At 39.5% G+C, this 13,748-nt stretch overlaps 1 protein-coding gene across 1 annotated transcript in view; it reads left to right on the top strand.

The window, feature by feature from the left end:
• The window catches only part of ASCC3 (activating signal cointegrator 1 complex subunit 3), a 214,471-nt gene that overhangs the window by 85,654 nt on the left and 115,069 nt on the right, over positions 1–13,748 (top strand). The gene's annotated exons all lie outside the window — the stretch shown is intronic.

Below are 13,748 nucleotides of genomic sequence, written 5' to 3'. Positions count from 1 at the left end.
ATTCTAAGATGCTCAAAGGTATTACTTATTTGTTGGAGGTACTTTATTTGGTATCAATGTACCACCACTTCAGGTGTCTGAAAATATTAGTGATTTATTGGCATTGGCAGAATGAGAATAGCATTATGAAGAAATAATTTGGAAGCAATGCATTTTTCCATACTCAAAGCTAGGACTGGATTTATTACCTGCATTACTGTAGCTACTATGATTTATTAATAGTTTGTGATAGGCTTTTTGACAGCTTGATCAATTATATCCACGGGTTATCCTTTATCTACTATTCTTAGCTCCTCAAAGAACATAGCATCCTAACAAGGCATAATTTTCACGTCTGCAATTCATGCTGGTTTGGTTCAGTCCCATTACTGTAATACAGGTTGTAGCATGTGATATTCAGATGATGTTGTATGTTAGTGTACATTAATAGATGTTGCATGTTGTACTGCTATTAAAGGACAGTGGGAGGTAGATTTATTCTACACAGGCATGTGCTCATGACAGATGGAAGAAAATCTTTTCATGTTGATTTTTCAACTGTCCTACTCCGCAAGACTTCGAGCTCCTTTTGGCTATTGGGAAATTAGAAGTTGGCGAATCAGCCTTTAATTTTTATCCATCTGTTCAAACTAATGAGATGTCTCGTTCGTAGGCTTCACTTTGAATTACTCAATGCAAGCGCAGTGATAGCATTCTTCCCTCAGCCCCTCCTCCTGCGTTAACTTGCCGAAAGGGCTCATAATAGATATCTTAGTCTTGCTGTGCTTCCCCCTCTTTTATGGAAACCTTTTAAAAATAGGTGAAAAAACACGCACACAAAACCTGCATACAGAGTTGACTTGCTTTCTCGGTAGTGTTTACGAAAGCTGTAGGTTTCTAAGGTTAGCTTTGTACTAGAGCATTGCCTGCTTCCTTAAGATTTCTACTAAAAATGTATTGGAACAGTTCTAATTGAAAAATCTAAATACTCACAAGATTTTGAGTATGACATTGGATGCTGTTTTGAGTTCCCTTTCCAAATGGTTAACTGTCTCCCTCCCCTGGTGAATGTTTTCCTATGCCTGCTAGTTTAAACTTTAATTATTATTTTTTCCCCTTGTTTGGAAAAGATGGAAGAAGAGATCCTTCGTTTCAGTTTGACAAGCATGTTACTGTTGTTTTCAAATGGAAGTTCAGGAGTCATGTTACGTTCCTTCTGCCCTAGGTTAGTGTGACTAGTCTTGGGCAAAATTGGTCAATATATTGGTGAAGTGGGCTGGGCTAGATAGGATTGTGGAAAGCATGGGGTGCTTTTATTAATTAGCCAGCAAGACACAGGGAAGGGGAAAATGAATTTGGAGGAAAGTGTGGCATTCCTTTGCTATAACTTTGAGTGCCCATTCCTCCCAAAAAAGGAAGTCAGCCAAAGCCCAACAGTACATTAGGATACAGCTGCATATTACACCCAACTAGGTTATGGGTGTTGGGGAAATGACACTGTATTTATGAATTTCGGGATTGGGGGGGGGGGAGAGAGACCTTCGCCAGCAGCTAATGATCTGAACCTGGAGTGGGAAAACTCTGATTTGATTTGCTTTTGTATATTTTTATGCCACTTTCCCAACAACCAATCTGAACTCAAAAGCAGCTCACAACGGTAAAATGTTGTGAAATAAAAACAACACTTCCCAATACAATAAATGAACCAGAACAATGTGATGTTGACATAATGGAGTAGGATGGCAACATGTCCTCTTCACAGAGGAGACACTATTTGAAGGGCTGTCAGAGTACAGTCTCTTTCAGGGATGGGGGAACCCCAGGCCAAGATAAAAATTTTCATTGATTGCTCTTGCTCTGCCATGCTTTGGCTCTGGCTCTGCTTTCCACTGGTGTGTTACCTCCAGGAGGTTGATCAGAAGGATATGTGACCCTCAGGCTGTAAAACGTTGCCCACCCTCCTCTATCTGAAAGGTGTCCAACCCAGATCTGGTTTAAACCCAAGAAACCATAAGGAAGGGCAGACACTTTAAAGCTGTCCATCAGCAGCACTCAGATAGCAGAGGAACATAGGTCACTGGTCACAGTCAGCTCCACTATGATGATATAATTAATATTTACATTACAGTAGTAATTATTTCTAAATTTGCATCTGTACATATAAATTAGGATATACTGTACAGTTTTTATGCAAACTACTGTTCTCTTTTGTCCTCTGTTTTAGTGATGACTTTCTTTCTTTTCTTTTATTCTTTTCTGTCAATATGTAATTGACCACCTTATCAAGGAGTAAGTGTTGGTTTGCGTTACAAGAAGGAAGAGAAGGAACAAATTTAACCGTGATCATACGTATTAAGAAGCAGAAACTTGTTATTTAGATTGTCATTTGTTGATTAACTGAGAAAATCCTTCCTTGCTGTCAACAGATTTTGCATTTTTATGGCTTGTTTTAATCATGTATGTTTAGAACAGTGCTTATCAAAAGGTGGGGCATTCCATCCCACCCAGAGGAAGTTATGAAGGTTTCAGGGTAGGTGTAAATGTTTCAAAAAAGAAGAAGTACAGTATAATTTTAAAATAATAATTAAAATTCACAATATTTCAATGCTTTTGAAAATTTGAATAAAATAATTCAGAAAGCTAGGTTTGAATGGATTTTCTAGTTAGCTAAAAGTGGGCATGGGTTTTAAAAGGTTGAGAAGCACTATGTTAGACTTGGTGTGCTTCTCTACAAAGTAAAACTAGAATACACATTCAAAACATTAAATATATGTAAAGCATGTTGGTTCTCACACGTTTCCTGTCATATTGGGGAGAAGATTACATGCATCCATAAAACTCTTAATATAATACACTAATGCGTAATGATGCTTTAACAGTAACACTGAAGCGAGAACTGCTGTTGAGAATGTCAGCCTTTAGTTACTTTGCATATTACTGGTTTTATTATAGACAGAAATTGCAGGAGTGGAGAATAGTGGCACTGCTGAGTAGTGTCTTCTGAACTAATGATTACATTTTAGTTTTGACCTGCTTGCAGCTTCTTCTAATTTCACACATGGATGTTTCCTGATCTATAAACTGCAGTGCATGCACTCCTAATTTGTGTGTGGTGTTTTTAAGGGAATTTTTTTTATGCAAGAGGAGTTTGGTTTTCCATATTGTAGAACCAGCTAGCTGTCTTTCTTGTCAACAAGACAGCTTAGTTTTTCAAATCACTTTGCTTCAGGAACAGTCCCAAGAAAGGGAAAGCTGCAAAAATTCGCCGTGTTTTTCATTTGCAATCCTCTTTATGCATTCTTGAAACCCCCTTTCTTTCCTATACATATTATGTATACCTGCCATCCTCACCCATACAGCTCACACACTTAAATGCTCATCCTCAGTATTAATGGCCCCTACCACAGCATTGCCACCTCCTCCAACATGTTTTCACATGTTTCACATTCCATTCTCTTCCTGGAACCTTTGATTTGTAGCTGGTGCTCATGAGCTTGCCCCAATGCTCAAAACCATCATATTATAGTGCTAGGAAAATATAATTTGTCCTTTAGGTAGGAGAGCAATAACTAGTGAGTGCTGTGTGGAATGTGGTTGCAGGTTGCTTAGTTGCATTTCCTTTAAGTTTATTCAAATGTTCATTTTCTTTTAATTTTTGTACAGTGGTACCTCTAGTTACGAACTTAATTCATTCCGGAGGTCCATTCTTAACCTGAAACTGTACTTAACTAGAGGCGTGCTTTCACTAATGGGGCCTCTTGCTGCTGCTGCGCTGCCAGCACACAATTTCCGTTCTCATCCTGGGGCAAAGTTCTCAACTCGAGGTAACTTTTCCAGGTTAGCGGAATTTGTAACCTGAAGCATTTGTAACCTGAGGTGTTTGTAACTCAAGGTACCACTATATTTACTTCAACCCTGTCATAATATATAGATGAATTTCTGTCTTTTACTTGACTTGGGTTTAGGAGTATTTAGGACCATTTTGAAGTCACATTAACAATGGAATCCTTTGCGTGACAATGCAGATGTAAATCCCATTGAGTTCAATGAGATTGACTCCCATATAAGTGTATATAGGATGCAACCTGTGGCTGCTATTTATATTTTTTAAAGTGTACATTAGCTCATAGTATGTCAGTCCCAGTTTAAGTAATATTCTTCCTTCCTCTCTGAAAAGTCTGTGCTTAGTGGCGTTCCCATTTTTTTTTGCATTATAAATCTCCTGATTTGGTTTAAGGGTGGGTTCTGACATTGAAGAGGAAAGCTGGAAAGTGCTAATCGGCTGTTTGTCATAGCCAGCCTCTACTTGGAGTGTCACCCCAGGAAGGATGTATATCAGCAAGATTTTCCTATGTACTGTAATGACCGTGTAATGTAGGGTGTTGAGTCTCCTGAAGGAATATGTCTAAATGCAATCTTACACAGGTAGATTTAGGTAAACACTAGGATTTACCATCCAGCCACTCACTCGGTTCTGTACTGTGGGTTGCTGGTGGCATAGCCATATGTTTATAGTTGTGCTTTTCAGCAATATTTAATGTATCTGAATGCTTTCATATGACAGAACTGGCCTATGCCACCTGCTTTTCACTTCTTTTTTGCAGCCTTGGGTTTGTTTATTGTGACATGTAGTATAGAGGTGAGCAGAGTGGCAGATCCCTTCATTTCTCTGAGGTAATGAGGCAAAAAGCCTGGAGTGAATTGGAAGGCATAAAAGTGCTGCTAAGCTGGAAAGGGAATTGAAGTTTTCTGACGAATTTAAGGCACTTCCCCTCTGTTGGGGTAGGGAACACTCATGGTAGGCTGTAGGCTTTGGGGGCATCAATCACTTTAGTCGTAGACTACCTTTTATATACATCTCACTCAAGGTGTTTTGCAGTATGGTGGAACCTCTGGTTACGTACCGTCCTTCTGAATGCTTCGGGTAACGAGCTCCGCTAACCCGGAGATAAATGATCCTTGTTGCGAACTTTGCCCCAGGGATGCGAGCGGAAGTGGTCTTGGCGGCAGCAGGAGGCCCCATTGGCGAAAATGTGCCTCATGTTAAGAATGGTTTCGGGTTAAGAACAGACCTCCAGAATGAATTAAGTTCGTAACCAGAGGTACCACTGTAAAGCATTAAAAAAATATCAAGCATGTAAGTCTTTTTAAGGGTCCATTGCACGTGAATATGAATGAATCAAATGAGTTCCTTAGAGGCCAGTTTAGCTGTATAACATATTTAGCCCATTATGAACATTCTGGAATTTCCTCTTTCACCAGGGGTAGAGAATCTGTGGCCCTTCAAATGTTGGATTCCTAACTACATTAAACTCCATCCAGCTTGGCCAGTCCTGTAGTCCAGCAACAGCAGGCCACAGGTTCCCCGATTCCTGGTTTAAACTATGTAAAGGTAAAGGTACCCCTGCCCGTACGGGCCAGTCTTGACAGACTCTAGGGTTGTGCGCTCATCTCACTCTAGAGGCCAGGAGCCAGCGCTGCCCGAAGACACTTCCGGGTCACGTGGCCAGTGTGACGAAGCTGCTCTGGCGAAACGACACCAGAGCAGCACACGGAAACGCCATTTACCTTCCCGCTATAAAGCGGTACCTATTTATCTACTTGCCCTTAAGAGTGCTTTCGAACTGCTAGGTGGGCAGGAGCTGAGACTGAACGACGGGAGCTCATCCCGCCGCAGGGATTCGAACCACCGACCATGCGATCGGCAAGTCCTAGGCGCTGAGGTTTTACCCACAGCGCCACCCGCGTCCCTTCCTTAAACTATGTACCACCTGCTAAAGCAATATGGTTGTGGTCTAGTTTAATATTATTAGGGGGATTTGTCGTTAAATATAATCTGTTTTAGCAGGGGCAGTTAGGACCTGTGTTCTGTAATGTGGGTTTGGTTCCAGGGGGTCCACACACAAAGACAAAATGGCTCAAAGTTAGGTAGCCCAGAACCGACCCCACCCCTACCCCTGCAAGGTGGAGGGCTGCTAACCAGGCTCTGGGAAAGTTGCAGTAAGGACCTGAGATGCTTCCAGAGCTGTCCCATGACATTCCCAGAGCCCAGCGTGCAAGGAAAACCCACTGGATGTGTGGGATGGGGGGGAAATAAATAAATGGAACAGTGGGTTTTTCCAACTCTTCATTTATCTATCATCTATCTATCTATCTATCTATCTATCTATCTAATCTATCTATATCTATCTATCCAAACACCAACATAAATTGTATATAATACACCTGTACATAATACACACTCTGTATTTTGAAGGACTATACATTGGTAAGTACTACACTGCACTAATCCTGAGTAGATGAGAATATGGGGGAAGATAACTAGGGTGTCTGGCTATATGCAGTCAGAATATTTATTAGTTTTCTTCATTCCAGGGTTGGTTGGGCTGCTTGTAATTTTGAATAATAACCCTTCAAGTTCATTGGCATCCACAGAAATGTGTTTGTTAGCTGTCTAATGACTTAAATTTTCAAGGCAATAGGCTAGCCACTCTTGCTTAATTTTTGTACAAGAATAGACACTGCTTTTCTATATATTTGAATTGTTACTGACAGGAATGTTTACCTATCAGTAGAAGCTGGAAAAAGATTAAGCGATCAATTGTGTCACAGTAAAAAAAATAAAAAATCTTTTTTAACCTTCAGGCTCTCCATACTTGGATTTTGAAAAGGCTTATGATAATCAAAGTTTCCTATAAATTTAGTAGTTGCAGGTTAGATCTGTTTGTGTTATAGATCAGTAATTTGGCTAAGGACAGGAAGCAAATGGACAGTTTACACAATGGAGGAAAGAATCCGTGTTAGGATTAACTGAATCAGATAATCTGGTGTGGGGTGAGAAGTGAAGTTAAGCCAGGTTGCAGAGAACGCCAAATTATTTAACATAACAAAAATCAGACTGTGAAGAATTTTAGAGGAATTTCTTCAAACCGTATGGCTGGGCAACAGAATGATCAATAGGGTTCAGTATAAGTAAGTGCAAGTGCACATTGGTATAAAATAAAAGCAAGCCACATCCTAACTTGGACCCCTTTTGGTGTGCTAAATGTTCCTCTTTTTCACACAGTAAAATTTAGAATATATGGTAGCATTTATTTGTTTTTTGTAACATTGTACCTTCTATATAAATTCATAGTATGACCATTTTTGAATGCTATTTACATTTCTGTTTACCTTATCTCAGAAACGACATCATAGTACTTTTAAGCATTTGGTTGCTTCAGATGGTTGCATAAGTAAAATAGTTGGAAAGAAGATTTCTGTCTTTCAGTGTGCATAATTTAATTTGATATAAGTAAATACATCATGCCTTTAATTCCGGATTTTATGCTCTAAAGGTGTAGTGAATATGCCATTAGTGCTGATCTTGCATGCTAACTGGTAACAAATTGATTCTTGCTAAAAAAAATTAATAAAGTAGATTATGCAAATATAAATTACCCCACAAGCTTTTAAACTGCAAAAGTTACCTTTGGAAGTCATGTTTTGCTATTAGTATTCCAGATTTTTCTTCAATCAGGTGAGTTTTAGGCTTTATACAGGACTATTCTAGCCTCACAAATTAAGTAGAAAGTTAATAATGAGAATTAAATTCAAGAGCTGTAAACATCTAAGTTACAGCACAAATAACAAATGACATGAGAGATTTGTTTCTGTCCCTTTCACACATCTTCCACTTTTAACCACATTTCATGATTTATTTTAACTTTACACTTGATTCAATTCCGAAGTAAATTCAAAAAGAATGCAAATGTAATGCTTGTATGGCATATGCTAGCATTCCTTCACTATGTTTTCCAATTTCAACAAATGGAGTCATTAAATAGTTAATTGGTAACCTTGGTCTGTAACTTTTGGAGTATTAGTTCAGCAAGCTTTATGTATGTACAGGCAGTTGAGTCATTATACTGAGCTTTTACCATTAATGAACTTCTTGATCAGCAGGAGATTACATGTAATGTGTCCATGGTTGTGTTTGCACTGCATACAAACAATGGTATGTCCAATCGCAAGAGGGAGCTGCAGTGACCTTCAGGCTTGCATATTAATTTTTTCTCATACTGACATGGCTAAGAGATGGACTTTGGCTGATCTTGACTTGTTTTATTCAAACTAGGGATCATAGTAAAGGTAAAGGGACCCCTGACCGTTAGGTCCAGTCACGGACGACTCTGGGGTTGTGGCGCTCATCTCGCTTTATTGGCTGAAGGAGCCGGCTTACAGCTTCTGGGTCGGCTTCTGGTGAACCAGAGCAGCTCACGGAAATGCCGTTTACCTTCCTGCTGGAGCGGTACCTATTTATCTACTTGCACTTTTGACGTGCTTTTGAACTACTAGGTTGGCAGGAGCAGGGACCGAACAACGGGAGCTCACCCCGTCACGGGGATTCGAACTGCCAGCCTTCTGACTGGCAAGCCCTAGGTTCTGTGGTTTAGACCACAGCACCACCCGCGTCCTACTAGGGATCATGGCTTATTCCAAATTACAGTTTAAATAAACCAGCTGGCCACAGTTTGGAATAAATTAACATTATTATTTAAATTATAAACCGCTTCTATGCAAAAATGGCTTTTAAGTGGTTTACGACTATAAAATCAATTATAAAATCTGTACAAAATTAAAATACACAAGAATAAGCCAAGCAAAGCATTAAAACTTCCTCAGCTAAAATGTACAATCAAGGAAGTTTAAAAGCATGACAGTTAAAACAATAAGACTAGAAGCTCAGGTTCAGATGAATGCTAGCCAAAAAGGCATGTTTTCAAGAGGCCATGCCAATACAGATGGAAACTCTCATATTTAAGCAGGAAGATAATCCACAACACTGGTACCACCAGTGAAAAAGCCGTCCTCTGTGTTACAACAAGCTGGTCATCACCAGGTTGTGGCCAAACCAACCATGTTCCATTTCCTGGTTGCCATTACCAGGCATTGGAAGGAAATATGGTTTTTCAGGTAACTTTGTTCAGAGTTATTTAGTAGCAGAACCTTAAAACTGGAGCAATTGCTAATAGGCTGCTAGTGAAGATTCCTCCGTACTGGCAGGATATGTCCAATAAGGAGCACCACCCAGGCTGCAGCGTTTTGCATAAGCTGCAATCTCTGAACCAGGGAACACAGAGTCATTGCAATAGTCCAGGTATGATGCTATCAATGAATGTGTCACAGTGGCTAAATTATTGCAATCCAGGAAAGGGTGTCGTTGACATACCAGCCAAAGCTGGTGGTACTCTTTACCACAGAGGCCTCCTAGGTCCACAGACAAAGTTGGACCCAATCCGTGTACCTGTTTTCCAAAGGGAGACCGTACAGGCTGGCCACACACACACACACACACACACACACACCAATTGTCAGACCTGGTAACCACTTACCCATAGTGTCTCTTCTGTAACTTGATTCAGCTTCAGTTCACTGACTCTCATCCACTGCACCCCTGCATCCAGACAGTGGTTCAGCTTATGTATGGCCTTTCTTAGAAACAGAAAACTAGATCTGAGTGTTGCAAACCTCCTGATGATTGTTCCCAATGTGGATACCCAATTGCAACGCCCCATAAGATGTAGACGTGTAGTCCCCCAGTTCTCTGCTGGTGGTCATGCAGATAGGATAGGAACCACCAAACTCCCAAACCACAGAGATAGTCTACTAGGATACCATGATTAATGGTATCAAAAGTAGCTGAAATACTTAGCAGCAGCAACAGGCCTACACGGCCTGTCTCTCCTTCAAAGGAGGTCATATTTTAAAGATAAACCACCCATGGTCCAGATAGTATGACAAGCCAAAACTCAAGGAAACTGAATATAAATGCTGACAAAACCCTTCATCCAGTTGCCTTGGAAGAATTAGAGGAGTATATGACTTGCATATTTGAAATACCAACTTTAAGGCTATTGAAGTATATATCCTGGAAACAAATGCTTTGCAGTCATTTCAACCATTATCCCTTTCATGCATCTTGTCAGAAGTTGTTTTAACTAAATCACCGGTGATGGTGTGGTCTGATATACTTGAAAGTTTTCCTGATTAGGCTGTAATCTTATTTAGGAAACCATAAGATAGAGAATTATAGCTGTTAAATCTTAAATTTAAATAAAATATAAAGAGAATCAGTTATGAATTGGAATGAAGGATTGCTAGAAATGCTGTCTTAAAAAAAAAAATAAGGGTGCAGTGAAGGGAAGGCTTGGGGAAGTCGTGTTATGTATGTTATTGTATGTTATGTCTTAGTATGTTATGTTATGTCATTGTATGTTATGTTATGTTTTTATTTTGTTATATTTGTGAAAATGAATAAAAAATTTTTTTAAAAAAAAAAATATTTAGGAAACCATAATGAGGAAATAAAGACTGAATAGCACTTTAAACCCAGCTGGCCAGAAAAAAGCCGATCTCAATATTGCTAATAAGCTTCAAAATCTGTAGGTGTTCATCATTTGCCTCTTAGAAGTTGGCAGGGGAATCTGCCAATAACAAGATAGATGTATCATCTGGCTAAAATAGTGCTTGTTGCAATACTTGCTGTGGTTCAGCAAATGTTGAAGGGGCAAGAGCAGCTCTGTAAATCTAGACGGCAAGATGTAAAGTTTGTACCAAGCACAAAGTAATGATGTCTTACTTGCTTGTTACCAGCTAGCCATTTTATAGAACTGAAATTAAATTAGGTAGTATCTTGGAAATTGTTTGCTTTGGTGGTCAAGTATACGTGAACCTAGGAAATTTTTAGAGTCCAAAGGGGGATTGAAGAAGTTGATGGTTAACAGGATTTTCGGCATCTGCAATGGCTGTGGAGACTATTAGATGTAACAGGGTTCAAAGCTGATGTCAAGCACTGAAGAGATTTGTTAGCAAGAGAGTAATTCCATGGAAGAGAACAGTAAGTAGGTCAGGGACAGGCAGACATCAAGTCCTTTAAAATTCTGTTTTACTAAAGATATAGCAAAGACATTCTCTTTTCTTTATCCTTGAAGTGATAAATGTATCTTCTTTCGATTTGGTCATCCCAGTATAGTTTTGCCTATTTATACACACAAACTAGGGAAGGGGAAAAGATGCTGGTTATTATTGGAAGTAGTAGACCATCAGTGTGCCACTACTGACTGACTTGTACGCAAAAGTTTTAAGAAGTTTTTTAAGGCTGGATATATTGATAGCACTGAACTGTAAATCTTCCCACAATCCATAGACAAGCAAAATCCTAGTTTGAGAAAAAGGAATTGCCTTTGCAACCTCCTTATCAGAATGAGAAAAGCCACTCAAGAAATATTAAATAGATGCTCACAGTTTCTACACTTTTTGCTAAAGAGCACTCATTGCTGTAGGATGGTTGTCCATGCCTACCCTAAGCAAAATATTTCAACCATGAGCGGATTCTGTGCCAAAAGTTAATCGGGGGAAATAGCAGAAACCTGCAGGGAAATGAGGCTTTGAAAAATAGTGTGCAGCAGGGATAGCCAGCATGGTGCCCTCTAAATGTTGTGATTTGCAGTTCTCATCAGCACCAGCCAACATGCCCAGTGGTCAGGGATGGTGGACATCTGGAAGGGAGAATGATGCTGATTTGCCACATTGGTGTACAACAACAATAACAAATTTTATTTTTTATTATTTATACCCCGCCAAATGTTCCTGTTGGGAGGCATTGATTCATCTTGCCCAGCAAGAAAACAACAGAAGGCCCAGCTTATCAGAACTAACTTTAATAATGGAGAACTAACATGGCTCAGCTTGAAGTGGCTTCTAGTTTTTAAGTGTTCCTCTCTATTGATGAGCAATATTAATTACAGATAATCAAAGGGCATGAGATGAAGCCTTCTGCTCATCAAAATCTGAGTGTTTGTTCAACTTCAAGCTGAATTAATTTTTATTTATAAACCAGATGCCAACATGCATAAAAATTGGATAAAGCACCCCCCACCAAATGTTTCTCCCCCCCCCCTGGTTTACTAGTTTAACCGTAAACTGAAATTCTTAACAGGATGCTAACTGTCAGTTGCAGTGGCATCACGGAAGAAGGATTTTACCACTGCCTGCTCCACTGGGCAGGAAAAGGATCTGTGCCAAAACTGGTCAGCTTCAAAATGTCACCATTTAATCTGCCCTTGCCACCACCAGACTCTTTGGTGACAGATCAACAAAATGATTAGGTTTTCTAGCCACAGAGATCATTTGGAAATGTTTTGAGAATATCCACATTTGTTGGTAGTCTTAACAATGGTAGTCAGCCATCCCATCAAAGAGGTTGAATAGGAAATAGTGCTACCAAAATGGAATGTTCAGTGACAAATGTGTCTCAAAGGTGTTCACTTCACATAGAATTGTAGAGTTGGAAGGGACCCTGGGGATAATCTAGTCCAACCGCCTGCAATGCAAGAATATGCAGCTGCCCCATACAGGGTTCAAACCTGCAACCTTGGCATCATTGGCACCATGATCTAACCAACTTATTGTACTACAACTCCCAGCAGTATGGACATTGTCCTGGGTTCGATGAGAGTTATAGTTCTTGAGAGCGCCACATTGGGGGAAGCTGCCTCAAGTTGTTTGTTTGTTGCCACCCAGTGCAGAATATGAGGGAGAAGGTGCTGTATTTGGTAGAAATTAAATCCACTGTTGCATTTTTAACATAGTAAGAAATATATTTTTGATTTATTTCTTTTTACTAAAACTACCTCTGTTCAAGGAAAGTATCACCTTCTTTCTTTAAACCACTTTCAGTAGTGTTTTTTAAAAGTCTTCAGCAAGAATTGTTAGTCCCTCCCCCCCAGATAGTCATAAAATTCTGTAGTGTTAACCTGGAGACATTTCCTTTGTGCTTTGCTTGCATATTTTGTCATTTAAAAGCTTAGTTTTTCCCTAAGAAAAGCTACACAAGCTCTCAGCTCTTGAGACACCAGAACTAGCTTTGAACTTCAGAGTACAGATCTAATTACACAGCTTGTAGCTGTGGAACCACTTTTCTCTATTCCAAATTACTTTTCCCAACTTATTTGCATAATGTAATGCATAGAGGTTAGCCACTGAAATAAAATAAAAAAATCTCTTGACATAGTTAGGACAGGCTAAGTTAACCCGCTTAGAACTGCAGTGTTGTTCTGTTTTATATGCTCATTCAGTAGACTGAAATAAAAAGATATATTTTTGAAAGTACTGTACATTGTGGTCTTGGATCGAGGCTGGTCTTTTCCTTTCCTTTTTAAAAAGTTTTAGTCCTGAAGTAAATGAAGTTGTTGCCATCCAAGTCAGAAAAGATAACTAAGCAGGAGCGTAATGCGGGTTTATAAAACTATATACAGTTTTAGGAAAAGGAATAGGATACATTTTTCTCTCTTTCTCATAATGCTAAAACTCTGGGTCACCCACATTTGTATACACACTGCAGTTAAAATATCATTCTCCCTGGTATATCAGTTTTCTACTTGTGATCATCTTTTGTTCTTGAAGTCTATGAGCACTCATATACAGTCTGAAGTGGTCCAGGCACTACTTGTATAACCTCATATGCTCCCTGTGAGGGAGCCTAAGTTAGAGCTCTGAAACTGAATTATAGACTGCGGGAAAAAAGAGAGAGGGGAAAGTGTACATGCTTTCATTTAGTGTACATACCATCTACACTGGTACCTCTGGTTACGTACTTAATTCGTTCCAGAGCTCCGTTCTTAACCTGAAACTGTTCTTAACCTGAGATACCACTTTAGCTAATGGGGCCTCCCACTGCTGCTGCGCTTCATCCTGAAGCAAAGTTCTTAACCTGAGGTACTATTTCT

This window comes from Podarcis gaigeae (assembly GCF_964106915.1).
Source record: "Podarcis gaigeae genome assembly, chromosome: 3".
Lineage (NCBI taxonomy): Eukaryota > Metazoa > Chordata > Lepidosauria > Squamata > Lacertidae > Podarcis > Podarcis gaigeae.
The sequence above is the reverse complement of the archived record's forward strand: the minus strand, read 5'-3'. Positions and strand labels throughout refer to the sequence as shown.